Consider the following 26,564-nt stretch of genomic DNA (forward strand, 5'->3'; position numbering starts at 1 on the left):
TTAAATCATTTAGGTGTCGACGTGAAAATGAAGGGCTCAGAGTCGAGAATTATCAAAGATATAGAGATCTGTGCAACAAGTTTATTAAGATAGATGGTACCAACCTAATATCACGATAATTGTTCTTCGCCATTCAACTATCACCTAGAACATGATATGATAGTACCTTTTTTTATCGTAGGTAACCCGCAGCCGCTACCCTTCGAGTGCACACTGGCTAAACCATACGGGCTCACACAATAGCCTGCAAACCACGTGAATTAAGGTAAATTAGTTACTACACTTAGTTAAATCATTTAGGTGTCAGCGTGTAAATGAAGGGCTCAGAGTCGAGAATTATCAAAGATATAGAGATCTGTGTGCAACAAGTTTATTGTCTAAGTCGGGGGTTTGGGGAAAAGTACAACTTGTGTGTTTTAGTTTAGGGGGAATATTACCGCCCAACTTTTTCACCTTGATAACTGTCACTACGCCATAGATTGCATGCTGCAACCCTTCATACTGGGGTTGCAAAGAAAAGTGTAATAGTAGCATTCTAAACAATTGTCTATCGCAACCCCTCTTTTTTGATGTTGCAGTATAGTTACAATGTGTTACCAAAATGATATATATATAATTAAAGATGATTTTTTAATTTAACTAATTAATAATTATTCACATAGAAATGAAATAATAATTGAAATATATATTATTTATTTTTAGAAGTTAATAATATTAGTTACATGATTTACAGTATTATATTGATAAATTGAACGTTTCATAAAACTTAACAAGTCATTAATTTGTTGATATATTGATCATTTTATAATATTTACATATTGTTTAATTTATTTATTTCTCATAATTAAATGTTAAAAATAATATTTATTAAAAAACAGGGAAATTAATGATTTAAATTTCAGTAAAAAAAGTTGGGTCGGGCTATTTATTTAGATTAAAACTTGGGCCGAAAGTTGAAATTGGTGGGCGGGAAATGAAAAATAGGGAGCGGGGTATTGAAATACTAACAAAAAAAAATACACACAGAAACTCACACTCTCATACTCACATTTCAAACTTACAATCGCACGCTCTCTGTAATCAAACACTCTCTCTATTTTCGGGTTTCAAGATTTCAGGTTTTCATGTTGTTTATCTCGGGCTTCAAGATTTAGGCGTCGATTGGGGCTAATTAGGTGTTTAATTAGTGCTAACTTGGATTTCGATTTGGTATTCCAAATTGGGGCTTCTCTAAGAGTTGAGGCCACTACACCAAAAACAGCTTGTTGTAACCAAAAAAATATTACAACATGGCCCTTTTAACGTTACTAAAGGCCAAAAATAACCTAAGGTAACATAAAATTTAAGTTAGTTTTTTCGGTGAAAGCTTAGGGTACCTAATCTAACATAAACGTCGCCTACTGTAACATGGCCTTTTCTGTTACCCTAGGCCCCTAAGGTAACAAAAATAGTCCAAATGTAACGTAAAACGTATGTTACATTAGAGTGACACAAAGTTTTTAAAATGACGTGGAATGCTGATGTGGCATGCTGATGAGGCATGCTGATGAGGCATGCAACGTGGCATGCAACGTGGCATGGAACATGGTATGCTGATGTGGCAGTATGGGCCCACATTGATGACATGGCATGTAGTGACGTGACATCTGGGTCCCACTTTTATGGTATATTTTAGGAACCTATGGTAACATTTTTAGTAGCTAATGTAACATTTGTAAGCAAGCTACTGAAACATTTTATATTGTCTACGGTAAAAATTTATGAAGCTAATGTAACACTTTGACAAATAAGAAATTAAAAATGTGCTATTGGTATTTAAGTAACCCCAAATTCAATAAAACATCCAAAACAACAAACATCTAACAAACATCCTCCCAAAACATCCAACCATCCAACAACCATCCTACTAAAATATCCAACCCCCTACTAAAACATCCAACATCCAACATCCAACAAAAGTTGAACTACATAAACAAAAGTTAAACTAGTTCACGACTTAATAGATAGCGTTATACGCTTATAAACTTGAAAAATACTGGTACTAGAAGCTGTTGTGGCCAGTTATTGGTGTACCATCATCATTGTCACTTGCGGCAATAACACGCAATCACAAACAAGTCCTGGATATCAATTCTGATGTTCAGATTAGCTTACACAAGTCTTTTAAGAACAACTGCCAAGTTTTGCTCCATCTGAGTACTTCCGGTGGAGTTTGTTGTACCACCTTGACTTCCTGAAACACATCAAGTATAATACTGCAGATGTTACCTCAAAAAGACGAGAAGCACTAAAAGAATATCATGCAAAAAACCACTGTACACGATCAACTGATATTGGCATGGTAAATAGATATGTTTCAAAAATATAAATATCAAAAGTCTGTATCAGCATATTGCTGCGAGTCAGCAAGGGGAAAACAGTACTTACGTATCAAGCCTTTCCCATGATGTTGAAATATTACCACTGACTATATTAAAATACTCGTTGGACCAACTATCATCATTTAAACTAACATCATAAGTAGTTCTGAAAAGAATAATTTAAAAGTATTTGAGTAATTTTATCTCAAAGGTCATCAGGACACATAATAAAAAAAATCATTTCAGCATTGCTGCATTTCCAAAAACAGTAAGTGACTATAATATAGTAATGTTTATGGTAAGTTTTAATATCACAATACAACATAGCTTCATTTTGAAGGCAACAAAGATTCTAGCATCGAGATTTTAATCCTAATGTAGTAATACCGTTGTTGAAAAAATGATTTATTAACCAACTTGGATAACAACTTATTTAATATCTCCATACTCAAAGACCACCATTTGATATAATATAAATTGATACTGCTACCACAATCTGCAACTCCATTCCAGTTGGTAGGATCTCTTGGCCTATCAATTTACCAAATAAATGTAATATCATTTACCAACTTGGATAAAAACAACTTATGTAAAATGAAAGGCAGTGTTAACTTAACTGTCATTATGCTAAAGTAATAAAAAGTTAAAATGAAACAATACAACCTCTCCAGGTTGCACATTGACCATACGTGGAATAAATCTCATCCTTGCTGTTCGTGCAAAGTAGAAATCCTCATCGAAATTGTGATAATAGATTGGTAACTACATAATCACATTCTACCATAAATGACTGTCTTTTATTAAAAAAATAACATGAAACTAATTCTGTAACTGGAATAAAAAGGGAAAGAAACAACAGACCATCTGCTTGTTGGATTGTTAATTATCATTATAAAAGTATAGATTATTCTATTAAGTCAAATTGCAAGGTTGTGCCTTTTCGATTGAGGCTCTATTTGATGCTGGTCTTTTTGGCTATTATTATTAGCTAGTAATAATACAGATGACATGTCAAGATTGTTCATATTCTGGCTTAAAAACTGATGATTCACGGGCAAAGCAGAATTGGGGTTTTGTGGATTAGGGTTGTAATTTAAAACCCTAGAATTTGGAGCTAAAGCTGAAGTCTGAACAGAATATGAAGCCCCTAAACTTGAATTGAAATTAGTAACTACATTACCTCAAGGCTGTACACTAAAGGTGTCTTCGGTTTCTTTATTGCTTTTGCCTTGCAGAAGCTGTTTCAAGCTCAAGGAAGTCTCACCAACATCTCCAGAAATCCATCTGAGCTGGTCATGTGATGCCGAATATATCTAAGTACTAATCCAACAAACAACATAACAACATAACAACAAAACACAAGATATATGTGTGCACATATACTAAAACATCAAAAGACCTGCCTTGAAAGTTCAAACCAAACCTAGAAACATAAAATCAAGAAACCAAAAGATAAATACACACACAAAATCAACTAACTTACCTGTAACAAAAATGGGATTTTTTATATCTTCCGGATTTGAAAAGTTGAGTGAGAAAGAGTTAAGGCCAAGAATATGAATCTATCAAGAACCCCATGTTCTTGTCTTCAGTTCAGTGTCTTCTCTTTCATTTAACTTCCATCTTTTCAGCTCAGCACACAGGAAGCTGCATACCTTCTAAAAATATTACAAAAGGCCCTTATTCTTGTTCTTCTTCTTATTATAAAAGAAACAGCTGTAGCTTCTTGTTTCTTATCTTCATTAATTCAACTTTTTACCCTCTTGAATGTTAACTTTGTAGATCTCGTAGGCTTCTGTGTTCTACTGCCATGGATGCGTACATCTTGAAAAAGGGCAAACAAAGCTGTCCATTTTCTCTTTCGCATACCAACACACACACAACAATCTCTTCTTTTTTCTATTTTTGAGATTTATTTATCTCCATCTACAATATTTAATTATTATTCCTCATAAATCATACTCCCCCGTTTTCACCCCATTCTTTACTTTGGATTGAGCAAAGAGTTAAGAAAAAATACAAATTAATACAGAAAAGTAATAAAATTGTATAAAGTGGTGAGACCTGTAGTTAATTTTTTTTAATTAATAGTAGTAAAATAGTCCATGTACTTTCATTCATTAAATAGTTTTCTTTAAAAAACAGTCAAACATTCAAAATGTCATTATAAATAGGAAATATATGAAACAAGTAATAAAGTTGATGCATTTTTGCTCCTATGTGTGCTCTCTAGATTGTAAGAGGGAGGAAACGTAAATACAAAGGTACTATTTAATTATACATCCACAAAGGTTTCATACTCTCATGTTAATTATAAATATAAAAAACAGAGCTTTACTATAAATCTGTGTAGCGTAGCTGATCCACCATCATGTATATTATTAGCTGAAATCCACCATAGGATAGAGTTTCAAGATATACCTGATGTAGTATCATAGGTTTATTCGCAAATTTAACAAGTGGTTTGGGGTCGCTGAGAGTCAGTGGCCTCAAGCAAGTTCCAAATCCTCCAACAAGTATGGTTCTTTACTTTCAATAATTGCACGTAATTGGGTTCAGTATGGTTTGAGCTCAAAACCACACTTCAAGCATTCAAGACTTGTTACACAATCTGCATAAATCAACGAATCAAGAGCAACTGTGTATGCGACTAGAAAATATGTATATGCAAGTAAAAGCAAAACACAGTAATATTGTCAACAGAATATCAAACTTGCAATGGGATGCAATTATGGATAACTAACCAGTAATGACTAAATGGTCCACCAAAACCAAACCCAAATAAGCTCGTGATTGCTACTCTCTTCCAACTAATTTAGAATTCTTCGTCTTCATGTTGTTGTGCAAAAAAAAATTGTCAGTAGAATATCAAATAGCTAGATATATCGAACATTGTAATTAATGAAAGAACACAAGCGACCAGGCAACTACGGGTTTATGGCAGATAGAAGAAGGTAAGAAAAAGGAAAAGGGGGGACAAAAATTAAAACCCACAATCAAGCTGCAACTCAAACTCCAAATCGAAGCTCAAAATCTAAAATTAAAAGCAAAAAAGCCCTAAAATCAAAGATAAACATTAATTAGTCGAAGCTTAAATAAAAAAATTGAGTCAATATGAACTAAAAAAAACCTCTTTTCAAAGACAGTGAGGAATATCTTCTTACCCAAGCCCTAATTTGAGGAAGAGTTAAAAACCTTTAGGGGTAAGAGCAAGACAGAGAGAGATTTAGATGGCGGCTGGGAGAGAGATTATGTACTGAGAGAGACAATTAGAGAGATTAGTGAGAGAGGGCGTGTATTGATAGAGAGACAACGAGAGAGAGAATTGAATAAGAGAGCATAGGATGAAAAGAGTTGAAAAAATTGGGCGGTTCTTTTATCCCGCTTCTCCCCAAAAAATTATCAGCCCTCTAAGATTTTGGGTGTTCAAAATTTTGAGCATTCAAAATTAATATAAGGTAACTAATATTTTAATAAATAAATTATATATATATATATACATACACTCTATTATTTTTTATAAAATCATATAATTAAATTTAAATATTTTTTATTTGTAAAACTTAAATATCAATGCTTTGTTATTGAGGGGAAATTTTTACTATTTTTATCCTTTTAATAATTAAACTGAAAAATTGATTTTTTATTTTTAAAATTTTATTACTTTTATAAGTATTATTTAAATTATTTAAATTTTTTATGTAAAAATCGTATATCATCATGTATTTTATTTATTAAATTGGTATATTACCTCACATTCTTGTCAAATTAATATTTAAACTTAAAATCTATTATATTTATATTTAAATAATCTAAGCTAACACTTTTGCAATAATGTTGCAAACCGCAACACTTTTTAGCTAATGTAACATCTTGTTTTTGGCAAACGTAACACAATAAATATAATGTTATATTAGGGCACAAGTAGCATAACTAATGTAACATTTTGGGGTAACATTTTTTTGGTGGGGGTTGCGATAGGTGATATTTGGTGTAGTGGGCAGGTCAAGTTTTGGGGCTTCGATTAGAATCTTTATGTATCTCTCCCCCATCTCTCTCTCTCTCTCTCTCACTCTCTCCCCCTCCCTCCCTCTCCCTCTCTCCCCCCTCTCTCTACGTCTCTTCCACTAAATAATTAAGCATGACCAAATCCAAATTATTATTTCGAGGTTTTGTTTTTGTCGAGATTGATGTTTTTATTTTGACGTAAATTTTTGAATTTGAATCTTATTATGGATAACTATTTTTTGGTATTTATGTTATTTATGCTTATGGTTATGTGCTTCAATTATGCTTGCAACAAATTTACTCCCTCTTTTTATTAGTTTTTGTTTTGCTTAATTTTATTATTTGTGTTTCAGTGATTTGTATATGGAGTGGTTACTTACTGTTACTTATTGTTATGGATTAAAAACTAAGGTATATTAATTGTTGTACCTACAACAAGGGTTCGTGAGCTTCGAGGCTCGATTTGACTGCTCTTGTATCTCGTGACTCGATCTGCCTTAACAAGATGCCTACGTACCTTGCCGATTGCCAATGATCAAGTCAAAAAATGTAGTACTGATCTGTGGGGTGAGACCCCTTATATAGGCATGGAATGCCTTGAATTCGACTAGAGTTAGGAGACTTGGTGGACAAGTCTCTGAATTAGAATGGACTTTGGTATCCTAAGAGATAGGAAACTGATTCCTTATCCCCTGAGGTTCCCTGTAGGCCAATCTACAAGGATTTATATCCCCACTAGGACTCATCTTAACAGTTGATTTATCCCTCGTTAATTAATTACAAAATTAATTAATATTCAGGGTTTTGGGCCCTTTCAAATGGGCCTAGCTGTCAGCCCAATTCTGATATAATTAATGCGACATTAATTACACAATCAGGGTTTATTTTATTCCCTATTATTTGCCCCCCAACTTCTGGGAAACCGTAAAAAGATTTCGTAGAAGTTAAGTTCATTCGTTCCCTTACAGGGTATCGCTTTTGCGTAAAGTATGGATCGACCTACACATTTACAACGATTTGCCTTTATTCCTATTTTTAGGAGTTATCTTAATTTTCAGGAATTTTTCCTTAATTTATGGGAATTTTCCTTAATTTCCAAGAATTTTCCCTTAATTTCTAGGATTTTTTCCTAAATTTCTGGAATTTTCCCTTAATTCTGGGATCTTTCCTTAATTTTCAGGAATTTCCCTTACTTTATGGGATTTTTTCCTAAATTTCTGGAATTTTTCCTTAATTCTGGGATTTTTCCTTAATTTTCAGGAATTTTCCCTTAATTCTAAGATTTTTCCTTAATTTTCAGGAATTTTCCCTTAATTTATGGAATTTTTATGAGCTTTTTCAGGAATTTCCCCTTTTTTCTCTTTTTTTTTAAAAAAATTCTCCCATTTTTTCGACCAGGAATCCTATTCGACCAGGATCCTGGTCGAATTAATGCTCAGTATGCCCTGGTCGATGGCCATTTCGGGCAAAAGTGTTCGAGCAGGATTCCTGGCCGAATTTTGGTCAGGATTTTTTTTTTTGGCAATTCGATCAAAATCCTGTCCTTTTCGGTCAAGATTTTTTGCTTTTGACCGAAATATGCTTCTTTCTAGCCCTGGTCGAAGTTATTTTCGGGTGAGAACCTTCGATCAGGACCCTGGGCCTTCTCCTGGTCGACAACTTCCTTTAGGGTCAAGACTTTTTGACTAGAATCCTGACCCTTTCGATCAGGATTTTTCTTAATGAACCAATTTCTGATCGAATAAATAACCTATATTTTTTGGTCGAAGTTTATTTCGACCTCAAGGTTTCGATTAGAAATCTAATGGGGGTTTTGATCGAACTGGGTCAGGATGTCTTATTTTTGGGCCATCCCTTTTCTGGACTTAAGTTGAGCATTTTGCATTGAACCTGGGCCCAGAACTTGGACTTGATCTATTCCCAGACCCAACAAGATTTGATTTTATTATATTTTCTAACTTGGGCCCCTACACTGGGCTTCCATACTCCCAGGCCCTGTAAGATTTGGGCTGGGCCTTTATTCATAAGCCCAAATTCAGAATTTTCTAGAATTTCTGAAGTATTTTCCATTTTATCAAATTTGCTTCCAGTTTTTTCTGGATTCTTCCAGAATTCCAAAAAATATATATTTAAACTAAGTTTTTACTTAGATTTTTCCAAAATCATCTAGAATATTCCGGATTCTTCTATTTTTTGGGCCCAAATAGGCTTTTTTCAGGCCCAATTTGCCTTCTTAGAGGCTATATAAGAGTGAGGTGGGAGTGTGATCTCCTCACATTCTCATTTCATTTCTCCTTACTTCTCCAAATCTCCTCTACTATCCCCCACTCTCAACACTCTTCTCCCCTTAGGAATTTTTCGGCAACCTTTCAGCCTCTTCCGGCCTCCTTTCAAGGTTTCAAGCTTCCTTTAATCTCCGTCAATGACAGACAAGAATTCTGAGAGAGCTGCTAAGATTGCCTCTGCTTCGAAACGAGGTAACGATATTGAAATCCGCTCTTCTTACATGTCATTACTAGATATGATTAACACTAGAGGGGATGAGTACCCCTCTAATGCACATCTTGATTCATTTGACTATTGTAACACATGGCATAATATAGATTTTGATAAAATGAATGAACTTTATAACGTTCGTCCTCCCTTAGGCTAGTTCCTGTTAGTGGTGGTGATCGTACTTGCCACTGGAAACCGGATACTCTTTTTATTTACACAGATGCCCTTAATGCCGAGCTTAGGTTTCCTTTCCACGACTTCATCCCTCACTTGCTAGCAAGCTTGCAAATCAACCCCTGTCAGCTTTCTCCAAATGCTTGGAGGAACAATTTATGCTTCATGGTTTCCTATCTTAGGGGAGGTTTTCCTTTGTTATTAGCAGTTTTAAGGAAAATCTTCCAGTGTTACAACAGTTCTCAAAGTCTCTGTGGTTGGGTCTACATTAAACAAATGCCTAAGTGTAAACACATATTAAATAGTGCTTCCATTCCCGACAACAACCCACATTGGAGGAGTAATTTTGTCGGGTTAAAGTGGGAGAATGGGACTGGGGCACCCTCTTCAGATTTTCCTTCGGGAAGGTTAGCGATGGTAGTCACAAATCCATTAACCTAACTCCCGAGGAGACTACCATTTATAATGAGCCCATTCTGGATGATGGCGCCACTCCTAGCTGGACTCTTCTAGAGGAGTTTTCCCTTATTCAAGTGGGGCTCTCCTCAGTTTCTCCTCGGGGTATTTTTCTTCCCTTCTTATTTTTATTTTCTTCCATGCATTATTGACACCACTTATTTTCATTTTCTCTTATTTTTGCAGCTGCTAAGGAAATTAATGAGGATAACGTGCCTGTTGTTGAGGAAACTGTGAGGATGAAGAAGGCTCGGCTTGCGGGGCTGGACACTCGAGGAAAGGCTACAGAGCCTAGCTTCTTAAGGAAGCACAAGGAGCCTATGGTGGAGGCTCCTTCTGAGGGGAATGAAGCCCCAAATGCTCCTATCTCTGCTGCTGCTCCTGTCTCTGCTGCCACTGGTGCTTTCCAGCCTCTTTGGGGATTTCACCGAGGGTATACTGTGGTTGGATCCACAAAGCATGTCTGAGATTGGTCTTACCACGGTGTAACCCTCAAGTACTTCACTGATGTTGTGGCTGCCCCAGACTTGGAGAGGATAAAGCTCATGGGAGCTCAGTCCTTGGCCTCGGTACGACCCTTTCTTCAAATTTTACTCTCTTTTTACTTGTATCATTCACTTGCCTTATATCTTTGTTTATTATTTCATTTCAGTCTAACGCCTACTTCCAAGGCGCTGTGAGGCAAGCTGAATCGTGGAAGAGGGCCTCAGACAAGGATGATAATGCCCCTAGGAAGCAGCAGAGGAAGTACGTTTCTTTGGAGAGAAAGTTGAAGCGTAAGGAGGAGGAACTCGGAGAGTCTAATGCCGAGCTGGTTGTGCTGAGGGCTGAGAAGGATATGGCGATCGAAAACTACTTGGACTCGGAGGAGTTCACTCAGTCTATGAGAGTGAGGGACGACTCGGTGTTCCCTAGGTTTTTTAGGACTGGCTGGGACACGGCTCTTGGAACTGTGAACGAGACTTGTCCCGACATCAACCCAACGGACTACATTTGCCCTGATGACGAGGCTTTACTACAGAGGTTTCACACCCGAGTGGTTGTGTCAGACCGCGCTCCTCAGGCCCCACTTCTTCCTCCTCCTGAGTTATCTTCTCGGCCCTCAGCCGATCATAGCTCTTCTTCCTCCGGGACCACTGAGACATCCAGCGAGAGGTGGAGACGATGATATGGATTCCGAGGGCACCTCTGCCCCTTAGAGCTTTTCTAGCCCTGCATGGCTTATTTATTTTACTTTGTTTTTAAGACTTTATTTATCAGACTTTGTATTGCCTATTCGAACTAGTCTTATTTATCGAACTTTATGCTTTTATCTCATGCACTTAGTTAACTTGCCATGCCATAGGGATTTGTTAAACATATTTCAGAATCTTTCTAAATTTCATAAACTGTTGGGATTCTTCCCTTACATAAGTCCCAATAAACCTCAAACTTAAAGAATAAAACTAAAACATGTAATCCTAAGAAAACAAAGCTTTAAGGTGCTTTTCAACCTACTTGTCATCTTGACAAGTGAGAATCGTGCTCAACCATTTTATACATAGTAAACCTTCAGGTTCTGCGTGTGCCAGGTTCTTGGGACTTCAAAACCATCCATAGTCTCTAGCTTGTAGGTTCCTCTTCCTTGAACACTTTTGACCTTGTATGGCCCTTCCCAATTTGGGGCAAGCTTTCCTTTCTGCCAAACACCGGAAGCTTCCACCTTCCTTAGAACCAAGTCACCTTGCTTGAAGAACCTTTCCTTAACCCTTAGGTTGTAGTAGAGCAAAGCCTTTTTCTGATATTCCACTATCTTCGCAGTTCCTCATCTTGTACTTCATCAATTAGATCCAGGGCTAATCTTTGCCCTTCCTCATTTTCCTCAGCATTAAAAGCTTGAATCCTGGGAGACGAATGTGATATCTCTACAGGAACAACCGCTTCTTCCCCATATGCTACCATGAAGGGATTTGCTCCAGTCGTGACCCAACAGGTAGTCCTATAGGCCCATAGAATTGGGAGTATTTCATCCACCCAGTTATTCCTCGACTTCTCGATCCTCTTCTTTAGTCCATCTAGGATTATTCGATTTGCCACTTCCGCTTGCCCATTGGCTGGCGGGTGATCCACCGAGGTAAATCGTAACTCAATTTCATTCTCCTCACAATACTTCTTGAATTCATTATTGTTGTACTGTGTTCCATTATCGGTAACTACCATACGGGGAATTCCATATCAGCACATGATTTTTTCCCACAGGAATTGTGCGACATGCTTAGTTGTGATCTTGGCCAAAGGCTTGGCTTCAATCCATTTAGTAAAATAATCAATGGCTACAATCAGGAACTTCCTTTGTGTCGTGGCCATGGGGAAAGGCCCAAGTATATCCATTCCCCACATGGCAAAGGGGATGGGAGAGTTGATGGAAGTTAACATCTCGGGGGGTTGTCAAACAACAGGTGCAAGTTTCTGACAACGATCATACTTCTTCACATACTCTTTGGCATCGGCCATCATCTATGGCCAATAGAAGCCTAAACGGGTTATCTTATGAGTCAGCGCTCTGCCCCCAAGTGTTGCCCACAGACACCTTCGTGTACCTCTTCAAGAGCCAAGCGTGCCTCATCGGGCCTGAGACATCTTAAGTAAAGAACTACATAAGATCTTTTGTATAAAATCCCATCGATCAAGGAGTATCTCAATGCTCGAACAGCCAACTTCCGTGCTTTAGTCACATCATTTGGAAGCCAACCAGTTTGAATATAGGCCTTAATGGGATCTATCCATGATGTTCCCAGCCCTATAGGAGCTACAAGCTTAACATTAATGCTTCGTGTCTTCAAAACGCGGAAGTATACGCTTCCTGAACTTTCCTCTATCTCAGATGAAGCAAACTTTGACAATGCATCCGCCTTAGAATTTTCCTCCCTTGGGATGTGCTCAACATGGCACTCATTGAATTGAGTCATCACATCTCTCTCTTCACCTAGGATATGACCAACTTCGAGTCTCCACAGACCTTCAAGTTCTTGACTCTTAGTATCCCTGCTAGGCCGAGGCCAACTATCAGAGCCTCATATTCTGCTTTATTGTTTGTGGTTGGGAAGTCTAACTTCATAGCATATTCAATCACGAACCCATCAGGGCTTTGTAAAACTAGCCCCGCTCCACTTGAATTTGTTTTTGATGCTCCATCAAAATAGAGAACCCAATATTCCTTCTCCTTAACGTCCTTTTCTTTGCCTCCTTTATCAACTTCTGTGTCTTGAGGTATAGTGTCTTCCTGCCCCCCGAATTCTTGGTTGGGTATGGTACATTCCACCATGAAGTCAGCCAATGCCTGGGCTTTTATTGCCGTTCGTGGCTTGTACTTGATGTCAAATTCTCCCAACTCTATTGCCCACTTAATCAGCCTCCCACTAGCATTGGGACTATGAATAATATTTCTCAATGGCTGATTTGTTAGCTCCTCAATTTGATGAGCCTGAAAATAAGAACACAACTTTCTTGAAGCCATTACCAAGGCTAAAGCAAACTTCTCAATAGTTGAATAATTTAACTCAGCCCTATGCAGAATTTTGCTAACATAGTATACGGGTTTCTGGACTTTAATTTCCTCCTTAACCAATACAGCGCTCAAGGCATTTTCTGAAACGGCCAGGTACATATTAAAGATTTCATTCAGAGCTGGTTTGGTCAACAACGGGGCCTGGGCCATATATTTATTTAATTCCTCGAATGCCTTTTGGCTTTCCTCAGTCCATACACAATCCTTAACATTCTTCAAGGACTTGAAGAACGATAAGCACTTGTCCCCAGATTTGGAGATGAATCGCCCCAATGCAGAACCTTTCTAGTGAGCTTTTGAACATCTTTGATAGTTTTTGGTGGCTCCATGTCCAAGATTGCCTTTATTTTATCGGGATTGGCCTCGATTCCTCTTTTGGAGACCATCAGTCCCAAAAACTTTCCAAATCCCACTCCGAAAGCATACTTTACAGGATTTAACATCATCTTGTGGTATCTCAGGACCTCAAAAGCTTCCCTCAAATAGGTTATGTGGTCAGTCTTTAATAGACTCTTGACTAACATGTCATCGACATAGACTTCCATGGTCTTGCCCATAAGATCCTTGAAAATCCTATTTACCAACCTTTGATAGGTGGCTCCTGTATTCTTGAGATCAAATGCCATAACAAGATAACAATAAACACCAAAGTCAGTGATGAATGATACCTTTAGAATGTCGTCCTTGTGCATCTTGATCTAATTGTATCCACTAAATCCATCCATGAAGCTCAGCATCTCATGTCCAGCAGTAGCATCTATTAATGTATCTATCCTTGGCAATGGGAAATAGTCCTTGGGGCATGCGTCATTCAAATCGGTGAAATCCACACACATCCTCCATTTTCCATTAGTTTTCTTTATCATCATAAGGTTTGATAACCATTCCAGAAATTGTATCTCCTCGATGAAACCAGCCTCTAAGAGCTTCTCTACTTCTTGTTTAATAGCTTCTTGCCTCTCTGGAGCAAAACTTCTTTTCTTTTGCTTCACTATCTTCCGATTCGGATCCACATTCAGCTTGTGAGTAATCAGTTCCGGGTCTATTCCTGGCATATCAGCTGCCGACCATGCAAATACATCACTATTTTCTTGCAAAAATTTCACCAACTTCCTTCTAAGGGGCTCCTCTAGTGTGGCTCCAACGAAAGTCACTTTCTCAGGATCCTCGGGAGCCAAAGGAATCGAAACCAAGTCTTTTGCTGGCTTCCCTCTTTTCTCATCATTCTCTCGGATATCCAGATCTTCAATAGGCAGAACTTGCCCCCCAACTCCATCTGCCCTAAGAGAGGCCACGTAACAACTCCTTGCCATCTTTTGATCTCCTCTCTCTTCTCCAATCCCATTTCGGGTGGGAAAATTCATCACTGAATGGTAGGAGGAAGGGACTGCCTTGAAGGCGTGTATTCCTATTCTTCCCATGATCGCGTTGTAAGTTGAACTAGCCTTTACCACCACAAAGTCTAACATCTGAGTTGCTTGTCTTGGTTCCTGACCTATGGTTGTTGGCAACTTAATTATCCCTTCCACGGGGCACTCCACTCCTGCAAATCCATATATTGGCATATCGGTCGGGGTTAGTTGAGAATCATTGTAAGCCATTCTTAAAAAGGTATCATAGAGTAAAATAACCACCGAGGCACCGTTATCTACAAGGACACTCTTCACCGGGCTATTCCCTATTATTGGTGTTAAGACTAGCGGGTCATCATGAGGAAATTTCACACCCTCCAAGTCAGAATCATCAAACATCATTGTTACTCCTGTCCTGGCCCTCTTCGGGGCTTCCCCAACAATATGCATAATGTAACGTCTGGGGAAATTACGTCTGTATTATATCATATTTATAATAAATAATGTGTGTTAATGTGTCATTTATGTGTAATTAGCTGTAAAACCCTAATTGCTATGTGTTACGTGCATTCTGTATCGTCTAGGTATTTTCAAAGTATTTTTCAGATATTTTATTTTTTATTTATAGCTTTAATATCAAAGGTTATATGACCCGAATCATGATTTTATAACTGATATTTCAAATAAAATAATGGGACTTATTTTTTCATCAAACAGCTTGTACCATCGCATTATTCTGAACATCTACGTATTTTACAAATTTTCTCGTTTCGCGAAAAACGACTTTTCCGGGCCCCAATGGGTGTTAAAAACCCCACAAAAATCACATTTTTATTTTTATAAAATTATAGGACTTTTATTTATAGCATTTCTTATATTTTTGCATTATTCACAATTTTTGAAAAATTTTGGCATATATATTGTATATATAAAATATTTATAAATTAAATTTTAATACTCAAAAATTATAAAATTAGGGGCCAATTAATTTTAAAAGATGTAAAATTAGGGCCTTAATTTTAATTAGGAGTATTAATTTTACTACTATAAATAGCCTAATTATTATTAATTAATTAATTAAAATTTTGAAAAATCACAAAATTCTCTGAAATCGGGTCGGGAAGAACCAGTTCAGGTCAAGAATTCAAGCCGTGATTTCTAGCTGATTTCTGCATCAAATCGTGTGATTCAAGTACTCAAATCGAAAGTTTTAATATGTTCTTTCTGTTTCTAGCATCAATTTCATGTTTTAATTCGTAGTTTTTGAATTTCGATTTCTAGGGTTTATGTTCGAATTTGGGCTTTTTGATTTTAGGGTTATTATGATGTTTTGATGATTGATATAGCTTTGTTAGATAATTTACAGTCGATTCATGGTGTTTAATTGAATAAACGATATCGGGATAGTGATTCACGATTATTAAGGTTTATGCTTAATTTTCAAATCACAACTCCGTAATTTCTATGAATATTAGGTTCTTGAAAGTTTAGGGCTTTGATTGTATGTGTTCTTAGCTTTAATTTGCACTATAGAACGTTTGATTTCATGTACGGTTTTGTGATTTCGTATTTTGGCCGGATTGATGGCGGTTGTGATCGGAGATGGTGACTCCGTGATGTTTGTGGTCTGTTTTGGCCGGGAATGAATTGCTGGAGTTAATTGGAATCGAAACCCTGTGAAAAATGAACCAAACCCAGTCGTTTTTGCCCTAAAATTGGCTCGCCGACATTTGCTCCGGTGGCCGGTTTCTGGAAAAAATTCCGGTCATGTTCTTCATGACCCGGAATTGACCCGTTTGACCCGTTTAATTAACCCGGTTTTGATCCGTCTCTGTCAGAGTTTGATTTCTTAAAAATGTTTCTGGAAATTATTTTATTTTTATTTTATTTTAATTATAAAAATCAGTTTTATTTATTTTATAAATTGATTAATTAATTATTTAATTAATGAATTTATATTATAAATAATTCTGAAATATTTTATAAAAATCAGATTTAATTATTTTTTATTTCTTTATTATTTCTTTATTAATTATTAATTATTTAAAAAATGGTTAATTATTTTGATAATTAATCATTTAATTTTCAATAAATCATAATAAATTTATTTTAATTTCAAAAATTATAGAAAGATCTTTTTTAGTTCTGATATTTCCTAAATAATTATTTAAAAATTATTTAGGGTTTAATAATTAGTAATAATTATTTATATTGAATAATAAATTGATTTATCTGTGTTTAATTGATATTAATTAGATCGTTAATCCGATTCGAGCAAAACGAAAGCCCTTTTACTCAGAAAAATGAATTATTTTCATTAAAAATAATATTAAAACCTAATTTATTCTAGAAATTAGTTGACCTTTATTTATCTGATTATAAGCCGAATCGCGTGCAGAGACGAATCCGATAAATCCCGAAAAATAGGAAACGAGTCAGGTAAGGATCAGTTAAGCGAATAACAAGTCGATTTTGATTCTAAAAATGATTTTAACCATAAAAATGATTATGTGGCTTATGTGTTCATGTGTATTATGTGGTTAATCGAGTATTGCTTGTTAATAAATAATATATGAGTCAATAATACGCGCATGGGTAGACAATAGGAATGACGTGAAGTCGGTTTGAGACACAATTGAAGTACGAAATGACTAAATAAGTATATTTCTCTAAAAGAAGCTAAGCCAGCAAGGCAGGTTGAGCCAGTGATAGACAAAGGTGACATAATTGAAGTGAGTCACGCAGAAGTCAAGTTTTTCCCTGTTTCTAATTTCAGAATAGTGATATTTCTTAAGATTCATATCACGCTTGCACTCTTTTGATTTTTATTTATATACACTAATACACACTTGTTATTCTCTTGTTCGTATTTCATTTCGATTCTTGATTTATCCTTTTCCTTTGGATTCCCTATTCATATTCGAATTGTTATACATACACATTGGTATATTCTGGTGATTAGAATATATCAAAGCAAACCGATTGTTCCGGTTGCTACTCCATGGACTGGATAGTGATATTTTGGGATTAAGTTTTACTTGATCCTATGGACCGGGACATAACCGGATCCTTGAGATGGGCCGTAGAGCCTGGGCGCCCGACTGGATCTATATAGGGAGATATAAATCTGCACTGTATCCTGGCTGATCAGCAGAGTATAGATGCAAACTTGTGTCCAGTTTAGTCCGTTTGTATTCGTCAGCAGTGGCCTTCTTTCTATTCTCGCGGGGTTATATCTTTGCAGATGTACCCAGACTACCGATTCATTTAAACTGCTTTAACACTGTTTGTATCTTGTGGACTTGTTGAGCAATTTTTGGTCACCCTTTTTTGTGTTATTCACCTTATTGTTTTCAGTTAAGAAGGAATATGAAACCCATCAGGACTAGAGTGGTAAAGAAGTGGGTCAAGCCTCGGGATCCTCTCATACCCAAGATGTTGATCCCAATCCAGGAAGAAAGCTTTGAGTTGCCCAAACATGTGGAGTGTAGATAGTTAGTGTGTGTGTTTGAATAAAAGATAAACTTAGTTTAAAACTGGTTAGATAATGGTTTATAATAAAGAGAGTTTGTAAGATTTTAAATTTGGTTTGTAATAAAGTAGTTAGTGGTTCTTGTTTTCATACTTCAACCTAAAAAGATCCTGATTAGTGTTAAAGGGGTTTAGATACATTTCATTATTATTGTTATTCAGATTGTACATGTTTGGTGATTAGCTAGTAACCCCCAGACTTATACCCCGGGTCTGGAGGGCGTTACCGGTTTGGCATCAGAGCTGTAGGTTATGTCCCTGAAAATAAGAACATTAGGATTAAGATAAGATATGGAGATGACATAGGATAGGAATAGTCAAATAGGAAGAGAACTGTTAGGAATTAGATAAGATTAGAATAGGGAAGTATAAGTTTTAGGAATTATTTAGTGACCTTTCTTCTTTCTTTGGTATATTATCAGATTGTGTCATCAGGTTATTCGTGTTCTTCTGAGAGGACAGTTACAAGACCAATTGCACCAATTATTCCACCGATGTCTGAGTATATGTTTCCACCTCTTCCACCTCCTCCACCATTGCCCAGGAGCCAGCACCCCCAGTGCCAGATCTGATTCCTGATCCAGTAGAGTTCTTTGAGCCGATGCTTCCACCTCCACATCCAGTAGAACATCAGTTTATGCCAGGGATTAAGCCAGAGCTTCCACCACCAGCAGTGTTACCTCTTATTCCGGTACATGCTCCAGAGCCGGAGATATTCCAGATGGTTCCAGTTGAGGGTATGGGTGAGCATGAGGTAGAGTTACAGTTCGGAGGACCACAGAAGGGTACTGCAGGGATGCAGAGGGTTCAGTCACAGGAGTCAGTAGGACATGTTGCACAACCACACATGGAACCGTATCATGACTACAGTGTGATGAGAGAGGACGCTGAGTACTGGAGAGCTCAGTGTAGAGAGATTATGCACTTATTTGATCAGAGAGACCGAGGACCACTAGCCGTACTACAACCGGATTATATGATGAGACAGAGGTCACAGTCTACCCTGATGAGTGCTACATCGGAGTTAGATGCTCTGACACATGACGGGTCGCCTTCCTTTGCGGAGTTTTATAGGATTTTCCGTCTAGCACAGACATTGGTTTAGGTACTTCGAGATGAGTTGAGGCGTATACCGCCGGGATTCTGAGATTCTGACTACTGGGGATAGATGTGGTATAGATGACTGATGTACATAGATGCAGCCTAATATGGTATAGTGAGTAGTGTATGTGTGTAGTAGTAGCTTGACTTGTAACAACAGCCATGACCACCTAAGCGAGACTTTTTGTATATCAAGCATCCATACCTGAGGCTGGTGTTATATATAAAATGAACTTTTTTAAAATCTCCTTTATTTAAATTTCAGTCTTTATAATTTTACAGCATTTACCTTTATTTTATTGTTTTTACAGTTTTCCGTACTTTAAATTCTGAAAGAAAAAAGAGAGAGAGAAGAACAATCATTTTATTTAACTGTTTACATTTTCTATTTTTATATTAAGCAAATTATTTTCTTACCTGCTGTCAATTGTTTAATAAACTGTTAAAAAGACATCATTTGTTTTATTATCAGCAAATGGCACCAAAGAGAAAGACTAGAACCGAGACCTCCAACAACAACTCCGAAGAACAGACCAATGATACCATGACCTAAATGTTCCATCTGATGCAACAACAGATGGTAATGATGCAACAACAGATGCAGCAACAGCAGTAGCAGATTCAACAACAAATATTACAACAGCCACCGCGTCCCGAACCCCAGATACCACCAGCTATACCTATTGTTACTTTCAAGCAGTTTCAGTCGGTTAAACCTCCAGAATTTAATAGAATGGCAGATCCTATTAAGGCTACCACTTGGTTGAAAGAAATAGAGAAAGCATTTGCACTCGTGAAGGTATGTGAAGACCAAAAGACTAATTTTTCTAGTTACTTGTTGAAAGGAGAAGCGAACTATTGGTGAGAATCTAAGAAGGATTTAGAAGGTGAAGACGTTATTTCCTGTGATAGGTTTAAGGAGCTGTTCTTAAAGAAACATATTCCTCGCTATGTGAATAATCAAATACAAATCAAATTATTGGAACTGAAGCAGGGAAGTATGTCATTGACGGAGTATGAAGCCAAATTTACTGAATTGGCTAGCTTTGTTCCAGAACAAGTTGATACTGAGGAAAAACGAGTCCAAAGATTTCAAGAAGGATTACGACCATGTATTCACGGCCAAGTTGTAGTTTTTGAACTAACGACTTATACCGCCGTGGTCCAGAAAGCCCTGATTATTGAGGGAGAAAGCAAAAGATCTCAAAAGGAAAGAGGACATGAAATTTCCAAAGCCGCTCTAGCAGGAAGCCGGAATTTTAATCCCGGACAAATATGAATTTTAAAAGGATAGGACAAGGCAACCATCAGACAAGTAATCATTTCCAAGCTCCCAGCCAGCAGGGAATTGTCAGAGTCTCAGTGCCGTACTATAAGACTTGTGGTCGAAAATATATCGGCGTCTGTATTAAAGCAGATGTGACGTGTTTCAAATGTAAGCAGAAAGGGCACTATTCTAATGAATGTCCAACGAGAAAAACAGAAGTTACTTGCTTCTAGTACGGAAAGAAAGGGCATATCGTCAGGAATTGTAAAGGACCAGCAATGGCAGCTAGCATTCCTAAAGTGTTGGCATTATCTCATCCACCGCCGTTTTAATCAACCCAGAGCAAGAACTTTCAACATGACAATGAAAGAAGCCGTGCAGAGTCCTAGTGTAATTGCAGATACGCTTTTGGTGAATTTAATAAATTCAAAAGTACTAATTGATTCTGGAGCTACACGATCTTTTATTTCTGAAGAATTCCTTGATAAGTTACATTGCGAAATTGAATGGTTGGGCGAGACGTTAATTATAAAATTAGCGAATGACGACCAAGTTCCAGTAGATCGAGTATGTCCTGCATGCGATATTGAAATAGTCGGACATCATTTCTCCGTAGACCTGATTCCTTTTAAGCTAGGAGAATTTGACGCTATTTTGGGAATGGATTGGTTAGCTTGTCATAATGCTCAGATCGATTGCGCGAACAAGAAAGTAGAACTGCGAACTGCGGAAAATGTAACGGTAATGTTCAAAGGCGAAAAACAGCGGAAGAAATTTCTGACAGTAATGCAGATCTAACGATTGCTTCGACAGGGATGTGAAATGTACATAGCCTACGTGTTAAATATCGAGAAGGGAAGTCCCAAAATAGAAGATATTCCAGTTGTGTGTGAATTTCCTGATGTCTTTCCAGATGAGCTTCCAGGGTTGCCGCCAGACCAAAAAATTGAATTTACTTTTGACTTAGCGCCAGACACGTTTCGAAAGCTCCGTATCGAATGACACCAGTCGAGATGAAAGAATTTTCAACGCAATTACAAGATGTTCTAGACCAAGGAGTCATAAGACCAAGTGTATCCCCATGGGGTGCACCGGTGTTGTTCGTAAAGAAGAAAGATGATAATATACGACTATGCATTGATTATCGAGAATTGAATTAGCTGACTATCAAGAATAAATATCCTTTACCGAGAATCGATGATTTGTTTGATCAACTAAAAGGAGCCGCATGGTTTTCTAAGATAGATTTGAGATCGGGCTATCATCAATTGAAGATCAAAGCTGAGGATATTCCCAAGACTGCTTTTCGTACCAGATACGGACATTACGAGTTCCTCGTAATGGCATTTGGTTTGACCAACGTGCCAGCAGCATTCATGGACTTGATGAACAGGGTATTCAAGAGGCACTTGGATAAGTTTGTGATTATATTTATTGATGACATCTTGATTTACTCAAACACTGAAGAAGAGCATGCCGAGCATTTGAGGATCACTTTGGAAATTCTAAGGAAGGAACAACTGTACGCGAAGTTCTCAAAATGCGAATTCTGGTTGAAGGAAGTGCAGTTTCTAGGGCATATCATCAGTAGAGAAGGCATTCAAGTTGACCCAGCAAAGACTGAAGCTGTGTTGAACTGGGAAAGACCGAAGACACCAACCGAAGTTCGAAGTTTCTTGGGATTGGCCGAATACTATAGAAGATTTGTAAAAGATTTTGTGAAAATAGCAACGCCACTGACCAAGTTAACTCGAAAAAGTGAAAAGTTCGTATGAAGTGACAAATGTGAAGAAAGTTTCCAAGAGCTGAAGAATCGGTTAGTAACCGCACCGGTACTTGTATTGCCAGACGAGCATAGAAATTTTGTCATTTACAGCGACGCTTTATACCGCGGATTGGGATGTGTACTGATGCAACACGGTAACGTCATTGCATATGCTTCGAGAAAATTAAAAACTCATGAACAGAAGTATCCTGCACATGATCTGGAATTAGCAGCGATCGTATTTCCATTGAAACTTTGGTGACACTATCTTTATGGTGAAAAATGCGATATCTACACGGATCATAAAAGTTTGAAGTACATTTTACGCAAAAGGAACTTAATAGGAGGCAACGACGATGATTAGAACTGATTAAGGATTACGATGTTACGATTAGTTATCATCCAGGGAAAGCGAACGTTGTGGCAGATGCGCTGAGCCGAAAGGAAAGATTGAATTTGTTAACTTCATCTGAAGAATTAGCCAAGGAATTTGACAAGTTGGAAATTGGGATTCTTTTTCCCAATAAATCTACTGAAGCTATCTACGCGATGACTTTTCAACCAGATTTATTGGAAAAGATTCGACGATATAAAGAAGAAGTGATGAGTCAAGATGACAACTTAACGGGAGAAGAAATCACAACCTAGAAGGATGACGAAGGAATTCTATGCTTTGCATCAAGAGTCTGGATCTCTAATGTGGCCGAGCTAAAGAAGAGATATTGCGAGATGCACACAGTTCAAAATATTCCATTCATCCGGGAAGTACGAAAATGTACCGTGATCTAAAGGAAAACTTTTGGTGGCCAAATATGAAGAAGGAGATAGTAGAATGGGTTAGTAAATGCTACACATGCCAACGAGTTAAAGCGAAACATCAACGTCGAAGTGGGTTACTGCAATCATTGGATATTCCAGAATGGAAATGAGAACATTTAGCAATGGATTTTGTGGTAGGACTTTCAAGGACTAAAGCAAATCATGATGCGATATGGGTAATCATCGACAGACTAACAAAGTCGGCACATTTTCTACCGATTAATGAAAGATTTTCACTCGACAAACTAGCGCACTTATATCTCAAGGAAATTGTGATGCAACATGGAGTTCCAATATCTATCGTGTCTGATCGAGATCCCCGTTTCAATTCAAGATTTTGGAGACAATTTCAAGAATGTCTTGGAACCAAATTAAACATGAGTACCACTTATCATCCGCAAACTAATGGGCAAAGTGAAAGAACTATCCAGACAATCGAGGACATGCTTCAAGTTTGTGCGATTGATTTCGAAGGCAGTTGGGATGAACATCTACCTTCAGTTATTTTTTTACAACAACAACTATCATGCAAGCATTGGAATGCCGCCTTACGAAGCTTTATACAGAAGAAAATGTAGATCACCAGTATATTGGGATGAAGTTGGGGAACGCAAGATTTTGGGTCCAGAATTAATTCAACAGACTAATGAAAAGATAGAACTTATTTGAAAACGACTAGATGTAGCGCAAAATCGGCAACGCAAATATGCAGATCAAGCTAGAAAGGATATGGACTACCAAGAGGGAGAACACGTGCTACTCAAAATATCGCCATGGAAAGGATTGACCAGATTTAGCAACAAGGGTAAATTGAAGCCACGATACGTCGGACCATTTGAAATCTTAAAGAAAGTAGGAAAAGTTGCTTACGAGTTAGCCTTACCGCCTCATATGCAACATATTCATAATGTGTTTCACGTGTTGATGCTTAAGCGATATAATCCTGATTCTAGGCATGTAATAGAATATGAACCGGTAGATATTCAACCTGATTTGTCTTTTGTAGAACAGCCGGTAAGAATTTTTGATCGGCAAGAGAAAGTATTGAGGAATAAGTTTGTATTTTTAGTGCGAGTTTTGTGGAGAAACCCTATGGTTGAAGAATCAACCTGAGAACTTGAGAGTGAGATGTTAGGGCATCTCCAATAGAGGTTGCTAACAAAGTTTCCAAACCATGACAAATCATTAAATATATTATTTGTTAATTTTCTCTCACATACATTTAACTCTTGGCAACATTTATTAAAATTTTGCTCTAATACTTAAGCAACTTTAAAGGTTGCCCATGTGGTCCCTCTATATTACTTTTATATTTAGTTCAATATAAAAGTGGGTTGAGTAATATACACTTTAGATGTTTTTTATGACTTTTTGCTAATTTAGGAAGTTGCCAAGTTTTGGCAACCTTGGCAGGCAACCTTTTGGCAACCTCCCAACTCCAATAGGTAGGCAACCAAGGGTGCCATGCCACATAAGCTTGGCAACCTCCTTGGCAACCCCTATTGGAGATGCTCTTAGAGAAATATCCTCATTTGTTTTCTTAGCGAGATTCTGAGGACATAATCCTATTAAGGGGGGGGGCGAGGATGTAACATCTGGGGAAATTACGTCTGTATTATATCATATTTATAATAAATTATGTGTGTTAATGTGTCATTTATGTGTAATTAGTTGTAAAACCCTAATTGCTATGTGTTACGTGCATTATGTATCGTACAGGTATTTTCAAAGTATTTTACAGATATTTTATTTTTCATTTATAACTTTCATATCAAAGGTTATGCGACCCGAATCATGATTTTATAACTGATATTTCAAATAAAATAATGGGCCTTATTTTTCATCAAACGGCTTGTACCATCGCATTATTCTGAACATCTAGGTATTTTACAAATTTTCTCATTTCGCAAAAAAATGACTTTTCCGGGCCCCAGTGGGTGTTAAAAACCCCACAAAAATCAAATTTTTATTTTTATAAAATTATAGAACTTTTATTTATACCATTTCTTTGTATTTTTGTATTATTCACAATTTTTGGAAAATTTTGGCATATATATTATATATATAAAATATTTATAAATTAAATTTTAATACTCAAAAATTATAAAATTAGGGGCCAATTTATTTTAAAAGACATAGAATTAGGGCCTTAATTTTACTTAGGAGTATTAATCTTACTACTATATATAGCCTATTTATTAGTAATTAATTAATTAAAATTATGAAAAATCACAAAATTCTCTGAAATCGGGTCGGGAAGAACCAGTTCGGGTCAAGAATTTAAGCCGTGATTTCTAGTTGATTTCTGCATCAAATCGTGTGATTCAAGTACTCAAATCGAAGGTTTTGATTTGTTCTTTCTGTTTCGAGCATCAATTTCATGTTTTAATTCGTAGTTTTTGATTTTCGATTTCTTGGGTTTATGTTCGAATTAGGGTTGTTTTATTCTAGGGTTATTATGATGTTTTGATGATTGATATAGCTTTGTTAGATGATTTACAGTCGATTCATGGTGTTTAATTGAATAAACGATATCGGGATAGTGATTCACGATTATTAGGGTTTATGCTTAATTTTCAAATCACAACTCCGTAATTTCTATTAATATTTGGTTCTTGAAAGTTTAGGGCTTTGATTGTATGTGTTCTTAGCTTTAATTTGCACTATAGAACGTTTGATTTCATGTACGATTCTGTGATTTTGTACTTTGGCCGGAATTGATGGCGGTTGTGATCGGAGATGGTGATTCCGTGATATTTGTGGTCTGTTTTGGCCGGGAATGAATTGCTGGAGTTAATTGGAATCGAAACCCTGTGAAAAACGAAACAAACCCAGTCATTTTTGCCCTGAAATTGGCTCGTCGGAATATGCTCCGGTAGCCGGTTTTTGGAAAAAATTCCGGTCATGTTCTTCATGACCCGGAATTGACCCGTTTGACCCGTTTTATTAACCCGGTTTTGATCCATCTCTGTCATAGTTTGATTTCTGACAAATGTTTCTGAAAATTATTTTATTTTTATTTTATTTTAATTATAAAAATAAGTTTTATTTATTTTATAAATTGATTAATTAATTATTTAATTAATTGATTTATATTATAAATAATTCTGAAATATTTTCTAAAAATCATATTTAATTATTTTCTTAATTATTAATTATTTATTAATTATTTAAATAATGGTTAATTATTTTGATAATTAATCATTTAATTTTCAATAAATCATAATAAATTTATTTTAATTCCAAAAATTATAGAAAAAAAAATTTTATTTCTGATTTTTCCAAAAGAATTATTTAAAAATTATTTTAGGGTTTAATAATTAGTAATAATTATTTATATTGAATAATAAATTGATTTATCTGTGTTTAATTGATATTAATTAGATCGTTAATCCGATTCGAGCGAAACGAAAGCACTTTTACTCAGAAAAATGAATTATTTTCATTAAATATAATATTAGAACCTAATTTATTCTAGAACTTAGTTGACCTTTATTTATCTGATTATAAGCCGAATCGCGTGTAGAGACGAATCCGATAAATCCCGAAAAATAGGAAACGAGTCAGGTAAGGATTAGTTAAGCCAACAACAAGTCGATTTTGATTCTAAAAATGATTTTAACCATAAAAATGATTATGTGGCTTATGTGCTTATGTGTACTATGTGGTTAATCAAGTATTGCTTGTT

The 26,564-nt window shown here is 36.5% G+C and overlaps 1 long non-coding RNA gene across 7 annotated transcripts; it reads right to left on the reverse strand.

Annotated features, from left to right (window-relative positions):
- Positions 1–1,787: 1,787 nt before the first annotated feature.
- On the reverse strand, positions 1,788–5,746 carry LOC141724019 (uncharacterized). 7 transcript variants are annotated; one of them, XR_012576444.1, is made up of 6 exons: positions 5,525–5,745; positions 5,355–5,417; positions 5,105–5,189; positions 3,844–4,971; positions 3,541–3,649; positions 1,788–2,233 (listed from the first exon to the last, which is right to left on the reverse strand). It is a non-coding gene; the product is annotated as an uncharacterized LOC141724019 (long non-coding RNA). The 7 variants fall into 7 exon arrangements; XR_012576441.1 differs by having other exon boundaries at positions 5,105–5,417; positions 5,525–5,744; XR_012576446.1 differs by having other exon boundaries at positions 3,844–4,015; positions 4,782–4,971; positions 5,105–5,737.
- Between the last annotated feature and the right edge of the window lie 20,818 nt (positions 5,747–26,564).

This window comes from Apium graveolens, chromosome 5 (genome assembly GCF_009905375.1).
Source record: "Apium graveolens cultivar Ventura chromosome 5, ASM990537v1, whole genome shotgun sequence".
NCBI classification, from domain to species: Eukaryota; Viridiplantae; Streptophyta; class Magnoliopsida; order Apiales; family Apiaceae; genus Apium; species Apium graveolens.